This window comes from Aptenodytes patagonicus, chromosome 6, assembly GCF_965638725.1.
Source record: "Aptenodytes patagonicus chromosome 6, bAptPat1.pri.cur, whole genome shotgun sequence".
Classification (NCBI taxonomy): Eukaryota; Metazoa; Chordata; class Aves; order Sphenisciformes; family Spheniscidae; genus Aptenodytes; species Aptenodytes patagonicus.
Genome location: NC_134954.1, coordinates 38,666,243 through 38,691,795, shown reverse-complemented (window position 1 = coordinate 38,691,795; position 25,553 = coordinate 38,666,243). Strand labels below are relative to the sequence as shown.

The 25,553-nt window shown below is 38.6% G+C and overlaps 1 non-coding gene across 1 annotated transcript; it reads right to left on the bottom strand.

Moving 5' to 3' along the window:
- Nucleotides 1-16,347: 16,347 nt before the first annotated feature.
- On the bottom strand, nucleotides 16,348-16,425 carry LOC143162648 (small nucleolar RNA SNORD19). Its single transcript, XR_012995739.1, has one exon. It is a non-coding gene; the product is annotated as a small nucleolar RNA SNORD19 (small nucleolar RNA).
- Nucleotides 16,426-25,553: the final 9,128 nt, after the last annotated feature.

Sequence of the window (25,553 nt, the reverse complement as noted above, 5' to 3'; positions counted from 1 at the left end):
GGAAATAATAGCTATGCTAGTGACTCCAAGGAAAAAGAGAATCCATTTCTAAGATGAAAAAATGGGCATGTTATTGTGCTAAATCAAAGAAATTACTGTTATTTTTGCGCTTTCTTGTAGCGTGGAGCAAAATCTGCACAAGAGCTTTTGTCAAGAAAAGAGCTCAGCTCTCCATCATGAGTTTTCATGGATTTAACACTTAGTTCTCTCTGATAACATGTGTATGTTGATTTTATATTTTCTGACACATTCTGGAGTAAAGTTGCTTTCCTGTAGGACTAAGCAGAGACCCTCAGACAGCCTTATCATACCACACAGTAATCTCTTATCACTGGACTTGACCTTCCTATGCTTCTGAACCTCCTTGCTTCTGAGAGTGATACTCATTGTCGTTAAATCTTTTGTTTGAAAATTAATATATAATGACAAGTGAAGACATTCAACCTTAAAGAGGCATCAATCTGATACTTTCTGAACACCGAATTAATGAAAAAACTTTAAGATCATTTTATGCATCACTTTTGTCTGTATCTCTTTCAGGTGATACTTTTGGGCTCCTTGAAGCAGCGGATCATTACTTTCTGTAGTTGTACATCCCATTCCCTTGGGATTGGTAGGACTGCTGCACTTCTACCCATCAACCATCATCCTTTTGATGCTGGCCTACCTATCATACACAGACAGTTGATACCATGACTGTCTTCATTGAGGAAAATTTCAAGGAGCCCTAGATGGGCATCTTGCACTCTATCCCATTATGAATTTGTTATTAGGCTTAATCGTATTTCTAGTAAGCAATGAAATGTACGATCATATTAGCATCTTCTAGATCACATCAGTGAACACAGCTGCTAATATGGAAAAATAATATCGAAACAATGCTTTTATATGAAACTAATGTGTTATTTCTGCCATCCACATTCTGGGTGTAATGAAATGGGTGCAATAAAATCTTTTTTAGAGTCTTATAATGCATCACAAGAAAAAATAATTGCATTAAATGCTAAAAGCCCAAATCAATTGTCTTTAGTAGAATATTTGGCTTTTTAATCATTAGCGTAAAAGAGTGGGAAGTGTAAGGAAGTAAGGGAGATCGCTTTTTCAGAGGCAGAAAAAGGAAAAAGTTTTCAAATATTCTTCTCAAATACTGAAATATACACTAAAACATTTTCAGCCAAAACATAAGACATGGTAGCCTTCAAATTGTATCCCGGTTTAATAGTGCCTTTCAAGAAGGCATCCCCCATTTAAGCTCAACTGCTAAGGCTTATAAAAATAGCATGAGCTTTTAGGTACTCTCTCAAAGAAATAGCAACTCAAGAATTGCTAAACCATTTGTTATGCCAATACCATTTCATATGCCGATATCTGAAAATGTATCTGAACTATATAAAATTTTAATCCTTGATCCTGTAATTCCAGTGATTGTTTCTCCTTTGCAGACAGATGTTTGTGAGCATTTGAATCAGGTATTGCAAGTTGCAAGATCACAATTAACCAACTAAAGTAACTCATCTGAAATACTTGTCAGATGGAAAGCATTTTGAAGTACATACGAAGTGCAAAGCAAAAAGAATATCTTAAGGATGACACAGAATTTTTTTATTATTTTTTAAAGAAAATGCTATGAATGAAAGGTTGTTTGTTTTTTTTTTTCAGGTTCTGAGTTCAGGGGAAAAAAACAGGGAGAAAAACCCGTCTCTCTTCCAGCTCAATTTCTTCCCCTCTGATTTTTTTGCATCTCTAGACTAAAACCATGATGTCACATTTTCAACAAAGACTTTCTGAAATGTACCTCATGAACTGAATTACTGTCAGCAAATAGCAATGTAAAAATAGGTAAATTAACTGAAGTATACACAGGTAATTTAATATCAGTAAATTAAAATAGATAAATTAATTGAAGGAAGTATGCATGTTTGATAAATAGAGAAAATATGACATTATTACCAGAATACAATATTAAAATAAAAAATAAATGCTGCATAATTACATTTATTCACTGAAATGATACAAATTAAAATAACGTGGGTTTCTGTTTTGGAAATTCTTCTTTTGATTGGCCTTGTAGTATAGAATCATAGAATCACTAAGGTTGGAAAAGACCTCTAAGATCATCGAGTCCAACCGTCAACCAGTTACCTATGTGAAAATTTGATTAATTCAAATTTACAGAGATTTGTTTATCAGCAGCTGTCATCTCAGTAATGCCATCAACAACTGAGAAAGAAAAACAAGCAAATATTTCAGGTAATATCCGACTAAACTATTGCACACCTGTTTCATTAAGAAGAAATCTAGACAATTAGTACTTGATTATTACTGGTCATGAAAAGACTGATTGCCCTGAAAAGGCCATGGTTATGAGTCTCAACATTAAAAGCTATTAATTTTTAACACATTAATTTTTCTTGCAGCTTTTGTCCATTTTTCTAATCTTCCCATTTACATCATGATGTTCCTTTTTTTCCCAAAACTTTATGTACAATATAATTTACTTTGGTCTGTGATGACTAGGATATTTTTCAAGCTGTTGCAATTTTTTTTTACTCCATTTCCTCACAATTTATGGCTAAAGCCTACTTCTTAGATACTCTTTCTTTGGTTTTAAATGATATTTTTTTTTTTTTTAAATTAAAAAGTGGTATTCAAGCAGACTGTGGGGTTTTTACAGCATTAAAAAATAAATGGTTTATCCTTAAAAGCTATAATAATTACTCTAGTAATATTGAAAACTTAAACCAGGTGCTTAGTAGTTGTAAATCAGTGACGCTCCACTGGAGTCTGACAAGAACCTGAGCCAAAAAGTACTGCTATACATTACATTTGTCTGTAGTTTCAACTTAATTTCCTTTGGGTGACAGTGTAGCACCTTTCATAAGAAGATATGGTACCTTTTACTGTGAAGGTAATCCTCTTTGAAGTAGGGGCTGAGTAAGGGTACAGCAATCTTCCCCTTAAGAAGTTACAGTAGCACAACTACTTCAGAATAAAAATAGGGGGGGTGGAAAGTAATGTAGTGAGAACATTTGCTGCCTGTCTCAATTTGGTGGAATGTATTTTCTGACTATTAATTTTTAAAACAACTTAACTCATTTTCAGTTGACTTTTCATTTTAGTTTGACAGCTGTCCGTTGTCTGACAAGGACTCCCTGCTACACCTTGGCCCTGTGCTAAAGAAAGTCTGGTCAGATTGTTTGAAATCTCTGTACGGCATTTACCAGGGAGAAGTAGAGCTCAAAAAGCATAACACACGCCGTACCTGAAATCTGTTGGATATCAACTCTCCTGCATACGAGGAGTTGAAGGTGAGAGCAACCAAGTGCATGGCAATAATGCCATAAATGTGTTATCAACACAGTCATGGGTTGGTGGTATGTAGGTGGTGACAGTGGGGTTAAGCAGGACTGCTGAACATTGCAGAGAGGTGAAAACCAGAGTCTCTCTCTGTTGGTAACAATTCCAGAGTTATTTGAACACGAAAAAAAAAAGATAAATTACTTTAAAGAATTTTGGAGTTACCATCTGTTCAGGAAAAAATAATTTTTGTAGCATTCATCTCAAAATCAGACACCTCTCATTTACCAACTTAAAAGTTCAGAAGGGCCTTGTATCTTCTCATTTAGTTAATGTGGTCCCACAACCATTGTTGTGTTCAATTAGTCTGTGTCTATGTAGGCAGATAAGGACCTGGTGTCTGAATGAATTCCAGGAAAAATAATTTAAAAGTAGGGAAGAGAATTTAAGATTCTATACCAAATGGGAGCAATGAACACAACTAACTATTATCCTCAGTAAGACCAATTATATATAGCTTTCATGTCATCCTTTTTATCCAATAAACCCAAATTTTTAACAAGTTTATTACAGCTCTGGTCTCAAATGTGTAATCATATCCACACAGGTGAGCCTCTGAATCCATAGAGAGCCACTGCATCCCTTGGGCTAGCTCAGCCTGACTATTGAATTAATGTATTGGGTTTGTGTGGCAAGATTTTGGTAGCAGGGGGGGCTACAGAGGTAGCTTCTCTAAGAAGTTGCTAGAAGCTTCCCCCACATCCGATAGAGCCAATGCCAGCCAGCTCCAAGATGGACCCACCGCTGGCCAAGGCCGAGCCCATCAGCGATGGTGGTAGTGCCTCTGGGATAACATATTTAAGAAGGGGAAAAAGTTGCTGCGCAACAGCAACTGCAACCAGAGAGAGGAGTGAGAATATGTGAGAGAAACAACTCTGCAGACACCAAGGTCCGTGAAGAAGGAGGGGGAGGATGGTGCTCCAGGCGTCGGAGCAGAGACTCCCCTGCAGCCCGTGGTGAAGACCATGGTGAGGCAGGCTGTCCTCCTGCAGCCCATGGAGATTAACGGTGGAGCAGATATCCACCTGCAGCCCGTAGAGGACCCCACGCAGGGGCAGGTGGATGTGCCCAAAGGAGGCTGTGACTCTGTGGGAAGCCCACGCTGGAGCAGGCTCCTGGCAGGACCTGTGGACCCGTGGAGAGAGAGAGGAGCCCACGCTGGAGCAGGTTTGCTGGCAGGACTTGTGACCCCATGGGGGACCCACGCTGGAGCAGTCTGTTCCTGAAGGACTGCACCCCATGGAAGGGACCCACGCTGGAGCAGTTTGTGAAGAACTGCAGCCCATGGGAAGGACTCACGTTGGAAAAATTAATGGAGGACTGTCCCCCGTGGGAGGGGACCTCATGCTGGAGCAGGGGAAGAGTGTGAGGAGTCCTCCCCCTGAGGGAGGAGCGGCAGAAACAACGTGTGATGAACTGACTGCAACCCCCATTCCCCGTCCCCCTGCGCCGCTGGCGGGGAGGAGGTAGAGAATTAGGTGGTGAAGTTGAGCCTGGCAAGAAGGGAGGGGTGGGGGGAAGGTGTTTTAAGATTCAGGTTTTATTTTTCATTATTCTTTTCTAATTTGATTGGTAATAAATTAAATTAATTTTCCCCAAATCGAGTCTGTTTTGCCCGTGACAGTAATTGGTGAACTATCTCTCCCTGTCCTTATCTCGACCCATGAGCCTTTTGTTATATTTTCTCTCCCCTGTCCAGTTGAGGAGGGGGAGTGATAGAGAGGCTTTGGTGTGCACCTGGCGTCCAGCCAGGGTCAACCCACCACCATTAAACAGGTAATTTCAAACATCTCTGGAGTGCTTCCTCTCCTAAGATGAAAGTAGCATTCAACACTATACCCCTGTTTTGGAAGTGCCAACAGGATTGCGTTTGCTCATCTTCACTGCAGCTTTTTATGTATCATCTAAAAGTAAAACCAGATATAGTGGATGTAAAGCATAAATAGGCTTCACCTGACTATAGCTACATAAAGGTAATGCTAAGTCCCAGTTTAGGATTCACCTGACCCTATATCACTTAAAAAGCACTATAACTTTTTCTCTGCTATACTGGAAAGGTCTGAATTGTGATGCTTTGTCACGTGGCTTTTGAGACTGAACTTTTGCAAACAAACCTAGGTAAAAATGGCTAGGGGATAATTTTCTCATTTCCTCATTTTCTCTAAAATATCAATAAGCAGCAAGAAGCCTTTGCTGATGCAGTTCCATGTGATTTTAAGATCAAATTCCCTCAGCAAAGCAAGGAATATACAGTTCTTTGGAAAGCACGTCTGCTGAATTGCTTACATTCATCTCTTGTGACTGGGAGAGTTCCCAGCTCTGTTGGTACTGCTCTATTTATGCCATGGAAGAAAAATAACTCATAATCTTGTCTACAGTGTATGTACAGGACTGCAAGCAAAGAACTTTGTCACAATGACCAACATTCTTCTATTTCTCTTTGGAGGATCCATTTGTTTATTTTCTCTCAAGCCCAAATACATACGTTATATTCTCATGTCTCTCACTCTCAAAGGAGGCGCTGCTTTTATTAACGAGATAAGGATGCCATGAGAAATAACTATTTTATCGTGTTATTGTGGTGGCTAAGATTATGGCCTCCTGACTCTATGTAACTTAATATAAAATAAAACTCAGCATTTTAACATTAGATGAATGAGCAGCCTCTGTTCCATCTGCGAAGAAGCAAACACACAAATCTCTCGAACTCCTTCGGTAGTGACTAAACCAAGCTATGATGGAGTGGCAGTCCTGGTGCTTTGTAATGGTGTACACCATGACCTCTGTGTTATTTAAATGTACTTGCTACAATTCCTGTATTTTTCTAGCAGCTTTTAGGTCTGTGGTGGCAGCTTCTTGAACGACCTTGCTTGCTCTTTTGGCTGCCCACGCTGCTGACTGCTGTGCTGTTTGTAGCAAAGCCTGCAGTCCTAGTGACAGATTTCTAGCACAGATTTCTGATGTACTGGTTTGCCCTTCTGGGTGTCTCTCTCTTTCATTCTCTCTGATTCAAAAAGATTGAGGGCAATACTGAATACAGCATTTTGACTAACTTCAGCTGTGTTAATGCTTCACAAAACACAACTGTGGAGTTATTTTTATAATACAGGAGTATAGAACATATTCTCCTTGTAGCTAAGGAGATTTCATATGGTGTTTTGAAATAAAAGGCTTTTCTTAACCTACCAGAACTTAGTAATTAAACACAACTGAGGTCATATCCCCAGAATATAAAAAAATAACATTTTAATAAAATATGCACTCACTAAGCGAAGGCAGAAAAAAACAGCAATAGCTTGTTGCAGTATGAACTTAAGTTCTAATGAAACTGGTATGTATGTGTGTAACAGAATAATGTATAAAATCCTCAGTTATACTTTTTCCATATGCATATCTATTTATTTACATATGCATATAAAACAAGAGTTTAACATCAGGATTGATTAGGAGTGTGCTGTTATCGCTAACTTTAACATCATGCATTTTCAGGCAGAGACATGTTGTAGGGATATATTATATTGGGGTTTTACTCAGAACTAGCATTGAACTGAGTCAATTGTCTCTGTTAATACAGGATAGGTTGCGGTATAGCTGAGTAGGCGCCAAAAAATCTGGGACTTCTCCAAATAACCAGCAGGTATAACATGAAAGAAAAAGCATGTTAAGAACAGGACTCAGTCCTCCTTCCTCTTTCAGCACTGATGAAGCAGACTCTAGGGTCAGCTGAGCGGCATGTTTGTAAGTTAGAGGGGGTTTTAGTTTTGCTCCTGGAAAGGAGATTTTGAATCTCTTCCTGTTATGTATAAACTCAAAGTAGGAATTGTCTTAGAACAGCCACTGGATAACAGGCGTAGATTTAACCATGTGTAAGGCAAGTATTCATGTGTGCACGCATGTGCACTGGCGTAGCATAGATAGATCCAGATCTTTATGCGCATGTGAGTGTATATAGATAAGTACGATGCATCGTATGCTCAGCTTGCAGTTCAGAACTAGTCAAATGAAGGAATTAGTTTTATTATTTTCCTCACACACACAAAAAAATGGCTGCCAAGAATCTGAGAATGTACCCATGAAATATGATACAGAAAATTAAGTTCTATAGCATAAACTTCACCTTGGGTGTGGGCTTCAAAAGCACTCTGGATTATAAAATTGTAATCATCCTTACTTCAGTCAACATTAAAGATTTTATTTTTAAGGTAATCCTTTGAGGAGGGAAAAAAAGATAAGAAACTCAAAGGTCAAATAATTCAATTACTTTTATATGTTTCTATTTCCAAAGAAAATTTCCTTACATGTCCTTTTTTTGCTTATTTATATTTTGCCAAAAGAATGCACAGACTCTATATCGTTATGTAGAATCCTTCATTAGCTGTAGAAGTTCCAGAACCAAAAAAAGCCAAAAAGCTGGAGTTTCCTGTAAGAGAGTTTTTTTACATAATGACTTCACTACCTAACAAACCTTGAACCATTTAGTATGGGAAGCATTCTCATTTTTCAGATAACAAAAATTCATCTGCAGTATTTTTTCCATAGACATGTAATGAGGCTTGTAGAAACACGACACAAAGAAATAGAATGAATAAATCAAATTGTGAGGAAAAAAACTCAAGGATCTGACAGTAGAAATGATAAACAACAGGGAGTTCTGCAGCTTTTCTCGTTGTCAGCTGAAACCCATTTCTTTTTCTGCTACTTAGGAGAATATTTTAGGACAATATCCTCTCACCGTCGTATTGCCAGTGCAGGCTAGGAACTCTAAGAAGAGATGCTTAGAAATCTCCAAAGTTCATTTTGAGGGGTATAGTGGAGAAGTTGGAGCTAAAGAAAGTGGTTGGATTTACTGAGGCTTCTATAAGGTATTCACTTTATAGATGATAGTTTTGCACCTTGCAAAATGCTTTATAAGTGCAAAAATGCTTGTAACAGACTTGTGGGACAGAGAATCCATGTCTTCAAGCTTGTGAATGCCAGAGGACTCCTCCCTAGAAAGGGAGGGGCGTTAAAGTAGCCTGATCATGCCTGATGGCTGGTACTTATTTGTGGTTTATCTTCAGTGCGGAGAGATTTTGCCAGGCTAAATGCTAATGAGGAAGCATCAGCCTTTGTTTCCAGCAGCTCTCCACAATCACTCTCTGTTTTAATGAGTCTGAGCTGAAAGAGAAATGGATCTTAATGTCAAGCAATTTCTTCACTCTATCAGAAAGGTCGTGAAAAGTGGGGGGTAAAATGACGCTTCCATATGTTCATGGTGCATAGCAGAGTTGTTCAACTGTGTTTTAAGGGAGCTGGATAGGATAAAAATTAGAAGGAAATGACCCAGAGCTGTAGCAGAATGAGCTCCAAGCACATCCCGATGCATTCAAACTCTGAAGATGGCAGGTTGGGCCAGGCTTTCCGCACCTCGCCCTGTGCTCGGGATGCATAGAGCTGCCTCTCCTCCAGGGGCTGCTGGCAGCCAGGGCTGCTGTGTCTGTCTGTCTGCTCCACAGGTCACCGGCATCACGGGCATTTGGGAGCATTTTGATCTATAGGCTATTTTTATAAGACATAGCCTAACAGTTTTTAAAGATACTTGTTTAAGTACATGGAAAAATGAGGGTATTCTGTTACTGCACCAGTCATTTTGCTGCTTGGGCTATAAGCCATCTTAGGTAGTTGCATGGCAACAATTATCATTTATGCTTTAATATTAAGTATTGCCACTGAAAGCTTTGTTTTCAGTAGCATTTAGCTTTATATGTGAGGTCAAACTCCATGAGGGGATACAAGAAAATTTGCCTTCTGTTAAAGCCAGTGGGAACACAGAAAAATCAACCAAAGGCTTGAGTTCTGCATGTCAACACAGAGGTTTTGCTTTGTATGGGGATTTTAGCTGAACTGATGCCACTAGAAAACACAGTCATGTTTTTTTCTAGTTTGGATGCTCAAATAAAGTAAAGTTGCATATGCAATTGTATTTATAGTAGTATATATAATTTTTCACAAGCTAACATTTTGGTCATGTTTCATTTAGTCCTTTTGCTTTTAAGTGGGCTCTGAAGCCCACTTGAAAAAAAAGCATCAGGACTTGTACAGCATTATGTAGTTTTATGCACGTATCTGTATTTTACTATCTGTATTTTAATTACACTATCTGTATTTTAATGTGTTTGTATTCTCAGTAGTAAAACCAACATTTCATACCCATAGTGCTGCAGTTTAGTCATAAATTTTAAACTTAAAAAAAATATATCACTTTCTGTTAAGCTTTAGTTAGTGAAAAGTAAAAATTGAAAGTTGCTGCTACAGTTGTGACCATTACTGGAAACTGCTTTATGCATGCAGCAAGATTTTTTATGAAAAAATAGAAAATTGCAAATGGAGCACTTTTTTTTTCTAAGGGATGAACACTAAAAAAAGAGCAAACATTTCAAGTGACTAATCAACTCGCCTACAATATAGATACATGTAACTTATTCTGAGTTAGTCAAACAAACTAACCATTTTATAATGTTTATTTCACATTGAACTTTTTATAGCATTCTTAAAGATGTAAAGGTTTGTATCATCTGCGACACCAATCATGACTAGAAAATGAGGCCAAAATTTCTGTTAGTAGTTTGATACATCTGTAATAGAGTATTTTTCTTGGAGTCAGAACAGAATTGTATGCGACATTTCATACAGTGCCTGAAAGCTAAGCCAGTCAATGGAAATAGAGAAGCCTAGTTAAGGATGGAAGACTATTTCTGTGTTTATTCAATTGATTGTACACTGAGATTAGGTTTTTACATTTTTTAATTGGAAAATGAGGTTTGGTTGTTGGGCTTTTTCCGTTGTTGTTTTGCTTTAGTTCAAGAAATGCAAGTTTGACGTGTCAGATTATGCGTGTTTACTACTGGCTTAAAAAACCTACATCTTTATGCTTTTTAGCCTTCACTTGTTTTGTTCTACAGAAACACGTAGATTGTCCCTACCTGGTGTGTACACAGAAAATTTCTTTTCCTTTCTCCTTCCCTCTTCTAAACCACCTCATCCCACTGTTCTCAATCCTTGCTTTTCATTTATAGGTTTCATTTCAGTTTAAATCAAAGTGCCCCAAAGTAGTGGAACAGCCTCTCTGGGGAAGCATTGCCAGACACGCAAGCAAAAGGAAAACCTGTGATTGTAACCACTTTGTGGCTTGATAATAAAGACTGCAGGCTCTTAGATTAAAAAAACCTCCAAACTATTCAGAATAAAAAATTCAGGTTTTAAAGCTCAACATGAAAATGTACATATTCTTACTGTAGTTGAAGCAGAAAATACCACTTGTCTTTTTTTTTCTTTTTTGCTAGCAAATGAATTAAAAATAATAATGTCACAGAGGAGCACTTGATGTTCTTTTTTAAATTAGCTTGGACATTGAGAAGTTCCAAGATGTGCCTCTATGTTCCTCCTATAAAGCAGTTTAATAAGATGTCATAATAAACATGTAAAATTAGATTTATTGTATCAAGAGGAAAAATAACCTCATTACACGGAAAGCTCCAACAAACTGAAGCTTGCCTAATATGTAATCCAGTAGTTTAATTTGTAAACCTGATTTTTGCTCTTAACAGAGTTCATTAGTACCTCGGAGTCCTATAAGATGTTTGAATGATACTTGTTATAATTAATATTTAGTCTTTAGTACTGTTTAGTTTCCCAAACTTTCAAAATGGTTCTTGTAATTGCTTTTTTAAAATTTGCCAGCTGTGTAAACTTCATCGCTACAAGGATAGAGGGACTTTGCAGATGCAACATGTCATTGCATTGATTAATTAACCATTTGTATTCTCCCATAATAGAAGATTTGAAATACCCTTTCTGAATGGCATTGCTTCCTCTCATTCACAGGCAAATATTATTCCTGTATCCATATTTATGTCATTTAATGAATCTATGGACATGGACTGGTTGTCTCTAGGGAACGACATGGAAGCATAAATTCTGATTCTTCACTGAATTTCAGGGAGTGTGAAAAATCTACAGAAAGCACATTCCAAAATGTTAAGCGATAGGGGAAGGAACATAGCAAGTGTACGTCTTACCCAGATTAACAGTTCAAGTGTGATTTGCATCAGTAGTATTAGTACACTTGAGTTTTAAAATTCCAGAATGCACTAACTCTAACTATGAATACTTGTGGTATGCTCAGCACGAAAGTTGGAATTAAAAGAGTTGCCAGATCTTAACTACCATCTCTGCTTTCTTGCTTAGAAACAGGGAACAAACAAACTCCCATTAGTGAGTCTGCTGCTCTGCTCCTGCAGCTTCAAAGTGTTGTGGGGTTTTTTGTGGCTCCCTGCATTTCTGCTTGCTCTGCTCCTTAAGAACTGCACATCAGCAAACTGTTATGCCTTTGCCTCCACTGTCTTCCAGGCTGGAGTGATCGTGCCCTTCAAATGCTAAAAGTCTTACTCCTTCTGGATTTAATTGATTATAGGACAGCAGTGCTTCCCTGAAGTGCTCATGTTTCATGACATCACCAGAATAATTGACAAAATGATGTGGCCAAACAATGTGCATATACTTTAAGAAGTATCAGTTACTTGATGCTAGTTCTATTGGTGCTCTCGTGATACTTATAAAAGCTCATACGGAAAGTGTTGTGTAAGCAATGGAGTCACCTCCTCCAAGGCAAGACAAAGGGGCAAAATCTGAGGGGATGCAACGGTTCCTGACAGAACAAAGGATGTGGTAATACATCTGCTGATAGTGTATATTTTAGCTGAGTATTCAAAAAGTCTGGTCTCAGTCATAAACACGGGGTTTCCCCATTGGCACAATGAAGAAGTCTTTTTCACAGCTCGATGATTTAGGGACAGAACTTCTACCTGAGATGACATGAAATTGAGCGGAAAAAATAGGTGCCAAATCCTTGCTATTCCAGTGGGAGTTCTCATCCTGTAGGTCCGGCGTTAGGAATTAAACATTGTTATCTTATAATTTGTTGCTGCACAAAGCACATTAAAAATGGACATAATTTAATTTAAAAGAAAATGTAATTTTAAATTATTTTGGTTTTAACAATAAAGGATTAATGAATACAATTTGAAATTTATACAACAGTTGCCAAAGTGTATTTTCAGATTTTACAGTTAAGTGCTTTACTTGTGCACCAACATAAGACCACAAGGCTCACCTCACAATTCAGGTATTGTGGGGGTTTCACCTGAAAGCTCCAAGCCTTCTGATGTTTGGTCTTCACTGTTTTTTGATAGCGGCAGACCAAATAAATCTTTCAGCATGGCTTGAAATAACCACAGCTGATTAGAAAGTGGTCATAAGTTCTAAATGTTGTTAGATCTTTACAGTAGTTTATCCCAAATTAGAGCTAACTCGGTGGTTTTATTCAGCACCTGCCAGAAACAGGTTCAGCATAAGACCTTAGCTATCTTTTTGCCTGCTGCTTTTGTTTTCCTTTGCTTGGATAGAGGCATTTTGAAAGGTAAACATAGTAGTCAACATCAGCTCTGCTTAGCAGGGAACTGAACTTGGAGAACAACTCTTGTTCAGGCTGTCTTAGAAGTGATCCTGTAGAATATATAGATGCCTGTTATTCTATTAAGTAAATTCTCATAAAGATATGCATTCTATTTTCATTATGGTGTACAGGAAGTCTGATAGGAGCAGGAATGTACCCTAGTTATTTTATATTATTTTATAGAGAGATTTTCATAAGGTCTGCATCAAATAAGCGACAGGAGGTCAAACGCTATGTCGGTGAGAATCAGCGTACTTGAATTGATGAGTAGTAACATTTTTCCACAGTGTACAAAAAAGGATGCTATCAGTGCAGCACTGCCATTATGCCAGCTTGAGTGCTCACTGCCGCTGTGTCTTTTTTTCTCTAACTCTCTTATTCCCAAGATGACAGAAGCAGCCACATTCAAAAGCTCTTATCTCCAGTCTGCAGGTGGAGAAGAGAAGCATGCAGTAGGCTAAGGGTGAAATTTTCAGCAGAGATTGGTAAGTTACTTAGGTGCCTAACTCCTATTTCAGAAGCGATACAGGGCCTTTTTAAAGCAGCTGTTCTGTTCACAAGAAACTAATCTACTTAGTTACTGCAGGAAACACGCAGCTTTATATTAATCATACAACAAACAGGCTGAAGGGGAAAGTGCAACAGAATAGACAGGAAACAAGAGACAGGGAAGAATGTAGCTCTATCCCTTATCTCTTTGGGCAACTGGCTGACTTTGTGACACCCATCTACAAGAAGGGCCGGAAGGAGGATCCGGGGAACTACAAGCCTGTCAGTCTGACCTCAGTGCCGGGGAAGATTGTGGAGCAGATCATCCTGAGTGCCATCACGTGACACATAGAGGACAACCAGGTGATTCGGCCCAGTCAGCATGGGTTTATGAAAAGCAGGTCCTGCTTGACTAACCTGATCTTCTATGACAAGGCAACCCACTTAGTAGATGAGGGAAAGGCTGTGGATGTGGTCTACCTAGACTTTAGTAAAGCCTTTGACACCATTTCCCACAGCATTCTCCTGGAGAAACTGGCTGCTCATGGCTTGGACAGGCGTACTCTTCGCTGGGTAAAAAAACGGCTGGATGGTTGGGCCCAAAGAGTTGTGGCGAATGGAGTTAAATCCAGTTGGCGGCCGGTCACAAGCGGTGTTCCCCAGGGCTCAGTACTGGGACCGGCCTTGTCCAATATCTTTATCAATGATCTGGATGAAGGGATCGAGTGCACCCTCAGTAAGTTTGCAGACGACACCAAGTTGGGCAGGAGTGTTGATCTGCTCGAGGGTAGGAAGGCTCTGCAGAGGAACCTGGACAGGCTGGATCGATGGGCCGAGGCCAACTGTATGAGATTCAACAAGGCCAAGTGCCGGGTCCTGCACTTGGGCCACAACAACCCCATGCAGCGCTACAGGCTTGGGGAAGAGTGGCTGGAAAGCTGCCTGGCGGAAAAGGACCTGGGGGTGTTGGTCGACAGCCGGCTGAACATGAGCCGGCAGTGTGCCCAGGTGGCCAAGAAGGCCAATGGCATCCTGGCCTGTATCACAAATAGTGTGGCCAGCAGGAGTAGGGAAGGGATCGTGCCCCTGTACTCAGCACTGGTGAGGCCGCACCTCGAATACTGTGTTCAGTTTTGGGCCCCTCACTACAAGAAGGACGTTGAGGTGCTGGAGCGTGTCCAGAGAAGGGCAACGAGGCTGGTGAGGGGTCTGGAGAACAAGTCTTATGAGGAGCGGCTGAGGGAACTGGGACTGTTTAGCCTGGAGAAGAGGAGGCTCAGGGGAGACCTCATCGCTCTCTACAACTACCTGAAAGGAGGTTGTAGCGAGGTGGGTGTCGGTCTCTTCTCCCAAGTAACTAGCGATAGGACGAGAGGAAATGGCCTCAAGTTGTGCCAGGGGAAGTTTCGGTGGGACATGAGGAAAAATTTCTTCACCAAAAGGGTTGTCAAGCACTGGAACAGGCTGCCCAGGGAAGTGGTTGAGTCACCATCCCTGGAGGTATTTAAAAAACATGTAGGTGTGGCGCTTAGGGACATGGTTTAGTGGTGGACTTGGCAGTGCTAGGTTAACGGTAGGACTCGATGATCTTAGAGGTCTTTTCCAACCTAAACTATTCTATGACTCCTTTCTTATTCCCAGTTTACGAACAAACAGATATTTTTTTAAAGCTACAAGGATGTCTTTTTTTATGTCAGATGGGAAGAGTTGCTCTCTCTTACCTTAGCTTTCCCTCTCTCAGTCCCTCAGTTCTATAGACTCTCCCAGTGTCTGGTGTTCCCAGAAGGGTGAAATCCTCCTGGCCTCCTTTCCTTCAGAATATCATTAGGAAAAGCAAGGGACTCTTGCACTCCATGTCACTTCATAAGCAAACCCTGTTTTGATGTTTCCTTACAGTTCAAACATTGGTGTAGTGCTCCTTGAATAACAAGGATCCAGTTTGCTCCAGAATGATACATGGTCTACTGGAGGGCAGAGAGCTCTTGAAACATCTGATATACGTCAGGTTCTTTTGGCTTAACTCTTTCTTTGGAGTGATATACACAGACTGATTTTGAAAAGCTTGTTTTACAGTTCTCTTGCCATCCTGGCTTAGATTTAATCTTAATGAGTTCTTGTCTTCCTTTCCATCCAAAGCTGGTGAAGGTTTGCTTTTGTCAGAGCTTATGGAGTTAGACAGCATCTAAAAAGAAATTGTTTTGTCCAAATTGCTTTTAATCATTTCTTCATCTCCCTCTTAGAAAAAATCTAGGATCTGGACCTTGTGATGGAATGGGCATGTTGGATAATGTTTTGTTCCATTCTTGTTTCAAGGGATCTTTAAAATCTGGAGTAGTGCCTGTGACTGGACCTCCAGAAGAGCCTGTTTAAGAAAGGTTTGTCTGAGCTCTCTGTTGGAGAGAGCATGGGTTGTCAAGATCTTTCTGTGTCCTTCTAACCCTTTTGAATGTGCAGCTGCTCTAATAAGAACACTTGCCATTAAAACAGACATACAGAGTCTATCTCGTGGCAGAATTCAGACATTCATGAGCAAGCACGGTCACCAGGCTTATAAGCTTTTCTGCCATGTATAACACTGCTCATACCTCTTTCCTGCTTTTTCCAGGTCTGCTCTATATACTTACCAACTATGGATTTTACACAAAAAAATGCTGGGTAGCTGAAGTGCAGATAGCTCATCTTGTTTTGTGAGTGAAAGATGACTTCTGTGCTCCACAGCCTACGTTCATTTTATAACCCTACTTCTGTACTCCTGACCTTTCCCTAGCAGCATACAGTACATGTTGCTGCCTTTGAGACATGTTAGGATCCTGTCTAGCCATAACGGAGGAAATTTTTACAGGTGTCTAGTTATGATCTGTGAATAATAAAATCTCTCTAAGACGAGCACAGAACTAGATTGGTTTAGGTGAATAGAGTGAATCTGTACTGGCACAGTGCTGCCCACTCTTACTATGAATTAATCATTGGAGTTTCAGGTAAAAGCTGAGTACTATGCACAGCCAGCTGCTTTGGCTGACTTCATAGCTGAATCTTACCAGTCATATATGACATGTCAATCTGGTAAAAGGGATTTCACACAAGTCTAAGTATGATTGTTTTGTGGTTGGGTTTTTTTTGTTTGTTTTGCTGCAGCTAGGAAAAGTACTAGCTAGAGAGATGAAAACATACCCAACTAAACATTTTTTGCTATTTTTTATATTATACTATAAAACTGTCCCAGCTATATAGGATGAACAAAACAAGAGTCATTCTTTGCCCAGATTTGTGTATGCCAAATTGTGTTCTAAATGACTGAGATTCATTCAGATGTCATGAGCTTGTGTTTCACAGAATCAATTTCATCTTTTCTTTGGTCCTGTAGCCTAAGTCTATGCTTTAGTCTCAAAGAAGCACCCACTTTTTTTGACACTGAGTCCTAGCTGCCTTCAGTTTTTGCAGCACTTTCTCTAATGATGGCAGATATTCAGCATCACTTCTGGTTCAGATGAGAGTATTGTCAGTCCTCACTTCAACAGGCTGGATAGGCATATTTTCCATGGCTGTATGAAAAATCCCAGATGCTAACGATATTCTATACAGCAGTCTTGTGATAATACAGTGCTTTCATTACAGCACTACATTTTCTTCAATTCTTCTCTAACTGAGCTTGCTAGTATGCCTGTAGCCTTAAAACTGCACAGGTAAAATAAAGTTGTCTTTTTCTGGCCCGTTTACCTCAATCAGTTTCTTTTTCTCTGAGGCAATAAATAATTCTGATTTCAGGTGGTTTTAGCTAGAGCTCATTCTGCATATAAATCTGACCTTCATACTTATGCCCCCAACCCTTCTTTAGAAGAGCTGAATATACATCCAGGAATTCTTGAATGCTGGTATTTTGTTTAGGGCCTAAGGTAAAAATTTCCTACTGATTTTGTTTCTTATAATAACTTTGCTTAATAGCACAATATTTTTGCTTTTGCTGTGTCAGATTTACAAGGATGAAGACAGGACCTATTCAGTGAGTCATTACTGCATTCACAAATGCTTCCTGCTTCATCCACATATTGCTTCCTGCTTCTAGCCTAATTATGAAATAGCAGAAGCTCTTGTATCTGTATCCATCATTCCTCTGTTATCGGCAAGAGCCTACCTTATACCCCTTTGACATCTGGTACGTATCAACTCCTCTGTGTTTCAGCTTTGAAATGTAAAATGCTCAGAGCTTTTTTTTCACCTTTAGACCTTTGAGTTCATACCCTTCAGCTAGAAATATTCTTTGATGTGTATTTTAGCATTTTCTGGCTAAATGCCCTTGCTTAAGGCATTTAGTTATTTTTGATGCTTAGACATTTTAATTTAAATAACTGATTAGATGTTAACTCTCCTGTGACAGAAACACACATTAGGAGACAGGACCCATTCTATTATGCTTTTGCATTTTCATTTCTTTGAATGAGCTGTTCTTGCTGTGTGGGTGCAAATCTTAAGTTATTCAGTGCTTACAGTGTTGCTGTTAATCATTCTGCTTTAAGCCTTCTGCAGCACTTCTAATTTTGTTTACAGATGCAAAGAGGGGCCTGAGCTCTTAACTTCTGCTGCATAAGAGCATAAGGATGTCTTAAAACTCAAACATGTATCTGTGCCTTCGAAAATCTGACCACAAGTGCCTGTGGCCCACTGAACAGCATCCCTATGCTTCTTAAAAACGTGACAGTACATACATTTCATGGCAATAAAACATGGATGCTTTACATAGGAACATTTCGAAATGAGAGAAGGAATATACCTCTAATGCTGGTGCTGAAATACATGTGATTGTCTGTCAGAAGGCCATAATTGCCCTGGTTAACTTCAGGGTATTTCTAAAGAATAATAGGTACTTCCAGAGATGACTGAACCTTCTTAGCATGTCTATTACCTTCTGGGCATTGCTACAGTACATTGACTAGCGAGGAACCAATGCTCCTGAATTTTGAAATGTCAGTCATGTGCTTAGATTTAGCTGGGATAAAGTCAGACCTAACAGATTTATCCAAGTTTGGAAATCCAAGTATGATGTTTGGAGATGAACTTGGAGGGAAATAAATCCCCATTCAGGAATGTGTTCACCACCATATGTAAATATTAAGCTTTTGTATGATAAACCCCAAATCTAAAATCTGTTTTTTTAACATGCCTTGCTAAAAAGTTATTGCACAATACTACAGCAGTATGTAATGCAGATAATATTGGGGGTGGTGGTGGTGTTTGTTTGTTTTTTGGATTTTTTTCCAAATATAAATAACTGCCTACATTAACAGACAGTTTTGCATACATGGTTCTGATACAATTCACTGAAAAAATCCCTGAGAAAATACTTGACTGACCAGACAGATTGCTTTCCAGTGATGTGATGTCAGTCTCCTGAGGAACAAGACTTTTGATTGAGAGCTAGGGAACATTCCCATACTATCAAATGATTGACACATCAAAGGATAAGGGGAAAAGTTGCAAAAACTATCCTAAGTGGAATTTAAGAGCAGGCATCAAGTTTGGGAGGGGATAGAAGCAGAGCAAAGTTAATAAATAAATGAAGGTGCTGAACAACATGGTTAGATTTCTTTCCTGATAAAGTACTGTAGAAATGGTTTTGTTTTGCACTAATTTTCTTTCAATTGTCAGGATTTTTTTAAAAAGACAAAAATGTGATAAAAGTGGTAGCTTCAGAAGTTTACTGTCTAATTTTGCATCCAAGATTATGTTTAAAAAAGATATTTGCATGTATGTAAAATACGCAAAAGACTTTAAAACTGCAAAGGGTGCATATTCCAAGTGTGGCAATGCTACAGTGATTTGTAGACAACCTTGCCAAATACTTGTTTCTTCTTTCCCATTTCAAGAGAAATATCAAAGGGAGAAAACAACTAAAAATTCTTGTTCTGAATAGACAGGCATTGTCTTGCATACAATCTACTAAGTAATTTCTTTTTTCTTTTTTTTTCATATGTGATTTTTCATATAGGAGGAACATACAAGGCACTAATGTAGCTTGAGTATGGTTCTGTGGGCAAGTGGCAGCAACAGAAGCTGAATGTTGGGACTTGTTTCCCCAACTCATTGAGGATGAAACTTGAGGCTTGAAAAAAAATAATGAATATCCTTTGGTTTTTTGCAGATGTTTTTTATTGGCAGATTCAAATAGCCAGTTCAATGCAATTTGTAACCCCTAGGAGGTGTATTCATAATTCATATGAAATTCTTCTGACACATCTAAGTTAAGATGGAAAAATATGAAAAAAAACAAGAAAAGTAGATTAGTAATAATAATTTTAGCAAGTATTAGCCGTTTAGCAGGTCCTGGTTTTCTATTTAGTTTCTCACTTCAGTGTGTCTAGAAGAAAGGAATTAATTAATGAATGAAGTGCATTAATATTATTTATTTTTAAGACTTGCAACAAAATCCCAGATGTGTGGGTATCAGAAACTGAACAACTGTGAGGTATTTTCCTTAGTCTAGTGCATCTATATCCCACCAATGGCGCTTCCAGGAATGCTTCACCTGTGAAACCGTTGTATAACATATGTGCACTAATCCGTTTGACTTCAATGAAATACACATTTTCAACAAGTAATTTCTATGAGAATGCTCAAAACATCAGAGTTGGAGACCTAAACTGTAAGTTCCTTTGAGGTTCCTACATAATTGAAAAATGCAGGAAATTTCTATTCTGATGGGCTGCAAATTAAACAGTGAGCACCTTCCATTCTGGATGAGATGAAAAAATGTGAATTCTGAAATGCCAAGAAGAAGCCTGCCCTTGATATTACCTCCTTCCAAATTTGTTTTCTTGTTGTTTCAAATAAACTTAGAATAAATATCTAAGTTATTGGATGTTCATAAAAGGTCAGCCTTTTGAATTTTTTTTGCTATTTACAGAATTGTCATGTTTGGGGTTTTTTTTTGCTCTTTAGTACTGCTGGTATTACTTGTGTAGCACTCTGAGAACGCTATTCTATAGTAATATGGAAATGACATATTTCTGATGTCAGTAATTGTATTCATCAATATCAACTGCGATGATCTCTGGAAATATTTCTGTTAAATACCAACTACTGCTCTAAAATGTCAAAATATTAATTAGTTCCTGTTTAGAGAACGCATGTGAAGTATACAAAAAGTGCATCTTGTTTCTATAACTCACAGAAGGTCTATTCCAAATCCCACTGAAGTCTGTAGGAGGTTTTTCAAAGCAAATAAAATCAAGATCATAAAGTTCTTTGTAGTTCTATGACATATAGTGCTTTCTTTGCTTTTCTAATTCAGGCAAAATGGAGTCTGAACTGGGCCTATGAGCCATAGGATTGTGTAACATTTTCATATGGTTGCAATTTCAAGCCCAATGGATAAAAATTAAGAACAATAATAAGCTTATTTGTGCACTCAGAGTAACTCAATGCTGTGCAATTGTTTGGAAGTTTGGATTGTCTATTCATTGCAAATAGCATCTAATTACATTCCGTCCATTAGGAGGTAGGGCTTTCAGAAGTACTAAAAGCATCTTAAGAGATGGTTTGCACTAGAGAGCTAATGATTTCTGAAAAAGACAGACAATTGGGTTGATTCCACAGGTACTGCAGAAAGGAAAATGTTCCAGATGAAATGGAAATTATTTCATGAATCATCTCAGGATTTCACAGAAAGAAGGGGAGTATTATTACCAATTATTCTCTATAAAATGAGTTTAGCAACACATCATCATCTAAAAAGGAAAAGTGAAAGGTTGCTAAATTGGATATTTAAATTTCGCTAATGAGAATGAAGTGCGTTGATGAATGTTGAATCTCTCCTTGGCAGTTTTTAAACAAAGATTATCATTCATTGTCTTTCTTGCACTGACAGATGATGTTTCTTGTTGAAACGAGCCTTCATGACTTTTGATAAGGCCTGCTGAAAATAGCATTCTCCTGCCTAAACTGTATATTCTGTTATAACATGTTGCACTAACAGTCAGGGATTGATAATTTGGGATGCTCCGCAGTCCTCTGCCCTTTTGAGGGGTTTGGGGTTTTTTGTTTGAAGCATGATATGTGCCATTACATTGCTGTATCACGTTACCCAACAATGAATTTAAAAGCTTCCAGAAAAAAAATTGCTACCTATTTAATATTCTTTGCTTAACACTGTCTTGAGAAAATACATGGTACATGTCTACACAGAATCTTACGTACCATGTTAAAATCAGGAACTATCTTGCCAGATGTGACTTAGCTGTTACTTGTCAATGACAATCACCTCAAAGGTATTGCAGCGCTCAATTACAGAGATAGGTACCTAGCAGTATGTTCAGTGGCAGTGCATTCACACTTTGGGATGCTACCAAGGAAAATCAAAGCTCTTGTTTCCCCCTCATTAGTGCCAAACTGGTGTCCTTTGTAGAGGTGTGTTGTATATATGGCTGCAACAGAAGTCATTAGTTCACATTTTGGATAATAACATTCAGAACAGACTCCATTCTTAGCAGTTTAATATTTTCTCCTGGAATTATAATCTTTTGAGTAACTTGTCAAAAAAGAAGATGTTCTGTTTCAGCAATCCATACTGAATTTGTGTAGCCTCTTCTGTCTCCTAAAAGTAGGGCATTGGTAAGTTAAATCAGCCTATCGGGTGTAGCAGACTAGGCAAGGATAAAGGTAATATTCCCTCCTGATTTGGGAAGTAGGTGAATTTCTCCTGCCTTTGGCTCCATCACTGCTTGTCCCTTCCTGATGGCCGCTTTTCTTAGCACATAATTTGCACTCTCCAGATAATAATAGAAAGTTTGATGGACTGCTTAAACTCCTTCCCTCACTTCCCCCGTTATTAGGATTTGTGGAGAGCTGGACTTAAGACTGAAAAGAGCATCTGGTCATAACTAAAAAAAACACAATGATGCAATTTAAAAAATGTATATGCTCATCTTTAGGTGTCCTGCCTATGTTTGTTCATACATAGCTGTGGAAGACTGTAAGCTAGAAATGAGGAGGAGTTTTCCTGCAGGGAGAACAGATTTGGAAGGCACAAGCTTGGAAATAGATTTCAGGATTTTTGGAGCAGACTGTGTGTGTGGATGTGGGCAAATGCACCTGGATTATCTGCTGAACTTTGTGTGTCTCATTGTTATTGACCAAAGAGGAAAGACAATACTGAGGGTACTCATTCATTTATAGGAAATACAAGATTAACAGTCAAAAAAGTGCTTCCATTACTAGTCAAAGGACAAACGGGAAGGAAGCGATGAGGTGGGCAATCAGTTTGTGATACTATGTGTTTCCTGCAAGAGTGCATTGGAAATATTGTAATTTAACATCAAGCATCCAAAGACAGTGTTAATTCTTATTTCGTCAGCAGGCACAGAATGATAAAGCTGCTAATGATCTAAACTTAGAAGTGAAAGAAAGAAATTAAAACGTCTTAGAAAACCAATAGATACTGTGACAGAAAGAACATAATACATTGACAGAATCTGAATAAGAGCTAATAATTCTGTCTATTTAATCTGACAGTTGATCTAGTGTTTTTCCATTACTAGTCTGAAAAATTTTACATAACAGATAGGAATCCTAAAAGTTTCTCTGCTTTTTGTTTTCTTTTTGGTTGTTTGTCAGTGTTTTGGGGTTTTTTTAAGTGCTTGCATGGATGGTCAGCTAATAGTCTTACTGCAGGTAGAATTTAGTTTGAATTTTTTTGAAACGTTGATTAAATGAGAAACCACTAGTGTAGCCATACTGGTTTGTTTCGGAAATTCCCTTATTTTCCTTCATTTTCTACTTCCCGTCACTCCCCCATTTCACTGTCAGAAGAAGAGGAAAAAAAAGTGTAAACGTTTTGTTCATGTATTTTTAAATTGCCTGGAGTGTCTTGCTATCTGCTGTCTGGGCAGTATGGCCGTTCCCTGTACTTTATATATAACCATTATATATGCCTGATTGTGACATTTGTGCTACTTTACAGCATCTGAAGTGGCAGAGTTTTGAGTTCATTTGGGAATTCTGAGCACAGATGTCTTACAAATAATACATAATAAAAAAAATCAGAGTGAAATAATTCATTTCCACTTTGGTATACCATGCTGTGTATACCACATCTAACAAATGAACTGTCACCCACTGAAGTCTTCTCATATACCCAGTGGTAGGTTTAGCAAGGCAAGATAATAATTGCTTTTCTTCCCACCTCTAAAATAAAAGATGTCTATTTTTTACTGAAATATGAAATCAAGGATGCAAAATGGATGGGTTCTGTTTAAAAAAAAAAAAGGTTGGAGCTGGCTCCCGGTCACGTTGTCTGGTCAACAATAATTTTCACAGTGAAATTCCTTCATGTTCACAACAGTTCCATCATCCCACCACATCCTACAGCTTCTCTCTCTTGAAATAGAAGATGATACATCAAAAGCCTACCACGGTGAGACTAATTACTGCAAATTAGTTAGCGGCACAGTTTCTAATGCACACAAATGAACTGTGTATAATGAAAAGCGATTTCATTATGGATTTATTAGAATAATGTTTTGAGAGTGGAAGAGTTAACAGCAGGCAAAGTGTACAACAGGTAAAGTGTTCACAGTGGGATAGCTGTTTTCTTTAAAAGTAACATTGCTGGGCCCTGTGCCATTGTTTGGGAACAGACCTACATTTTTAGGAAGTCCTGCATTGTGGCTGACAACCTTTTCATTGGGTGCTTTCTGTTTTCACCATAGTGTGGGGCTTGTCCGGAGTTGTTCTTGAGTTAGTATGTAGCATGAAATATAACCCCACAGTATGAGCCGTCTTGAAGGTATGGAGAATGACTGTTCTGGATGCTTTCTATGGAAACAGGGTTGTTGTTTTTTGTAAACAACTGTTTAAAGAGTGGTAAATCATAACTGGAACGACCAAAATTTCAGATGTCCAAAAGAAATTTAGCAGAGGACATTATTTTAATAGGAGACCCCTATTCTGTGCTCATGGATGGCCTGTCTGATCTTGTTCATTGTATTCAATCAGAGCTAATTACCGCTGCCTTTTATCTTCATTTCACAAATCAGTTCAGCGTTGTGTCTATACTTCACTAACAAAAAAAACCTCACTGAGAACCATGTCTTCAATAAAATGTAATAGGCTAAATCCTTGGATCTTCACTAAGTCTTTGTACAGCAAATCACACTGAAATGTCACTTCCCCACCCTTCCCTCTATTTGCATGAGTGTAGGAGAGCGTTCATCGTGTAGTCCCATTTTTATTGCCCCCATACATTTCTGGCAAAACCTCCCACTCCTCATTTTGTGCTTCCTGATGTTGCAGCTTGCAGAAGGAAGTCCCAGACAGTGCTACCCAAATGCTTAGGAGTAAATAGCCAGCAGGTAACTTACCTGTTTGTTTTTCAAAGCTAGAAAGTTAGACGTGTGCATTCATTATTGCGCAATTTAGAAGGAAACTTACCTGGGCTTCCTCTGTTTAACTGAATTTACCTTTGATCTTGGACTGCTTAATTTTTGTTTTCTGAATATAAGTAGTAATTATTTTTCTTCTTGTTTGGGAAAAAGAGAAAAAAAAGGGATCCGTATTAGGAAATGTTGAAAATGCCTCTCTATATTTTGTTTCATTCTTTAAGAGTGATCTCATGCTGAACCCCAAGTGAGCTGGCGAGAGAGATCTGTTTATGTGGTTTCCCACACGTTTCTTTTTTTTGAGGGAAATGACATCCATTTATCTAGAGAGCCCTATCTGGATTTGGCAATGAGCACGTTCTGTAGTCGGAAAAGAGACCAGACAGGTATTTGTATCCTTCCCAGGAACAACTTCACTGAGACCTCTCGTGTAAACATAGCTGCTGGCAGTGTGGAATGGCAAAGATGATGAGAGACCAGCAGGCTGCTGATTAATAAGCTGTTGAGTGGTGGTGGATGCTTGCGAGTCTGCTGCATATCTTCTCTTGAAATGTAACATAACTAGGTCTGCAGTGATCAGCGTACCTCTCACACTTCATTATTTGATCTCTAAACTGTCAGCGGTGTAGACAGTAAACTACAAATTACAAGCATCGCTTGAGATGCGCTTGGGCACATTTTTCAGCATTGCAGAAAAAAAAATGTAGCCGATGCATTCCAAATAAATACATTTTCTTTTTGTTTACGGAGCTTGGAGCAAGGACAATTGCTCTATATACACACTGAGATCATATGGCTTGTGGAAAAGCTGAAGCCAGTGGTCTCAATATAAGCTAAAGTTGGCT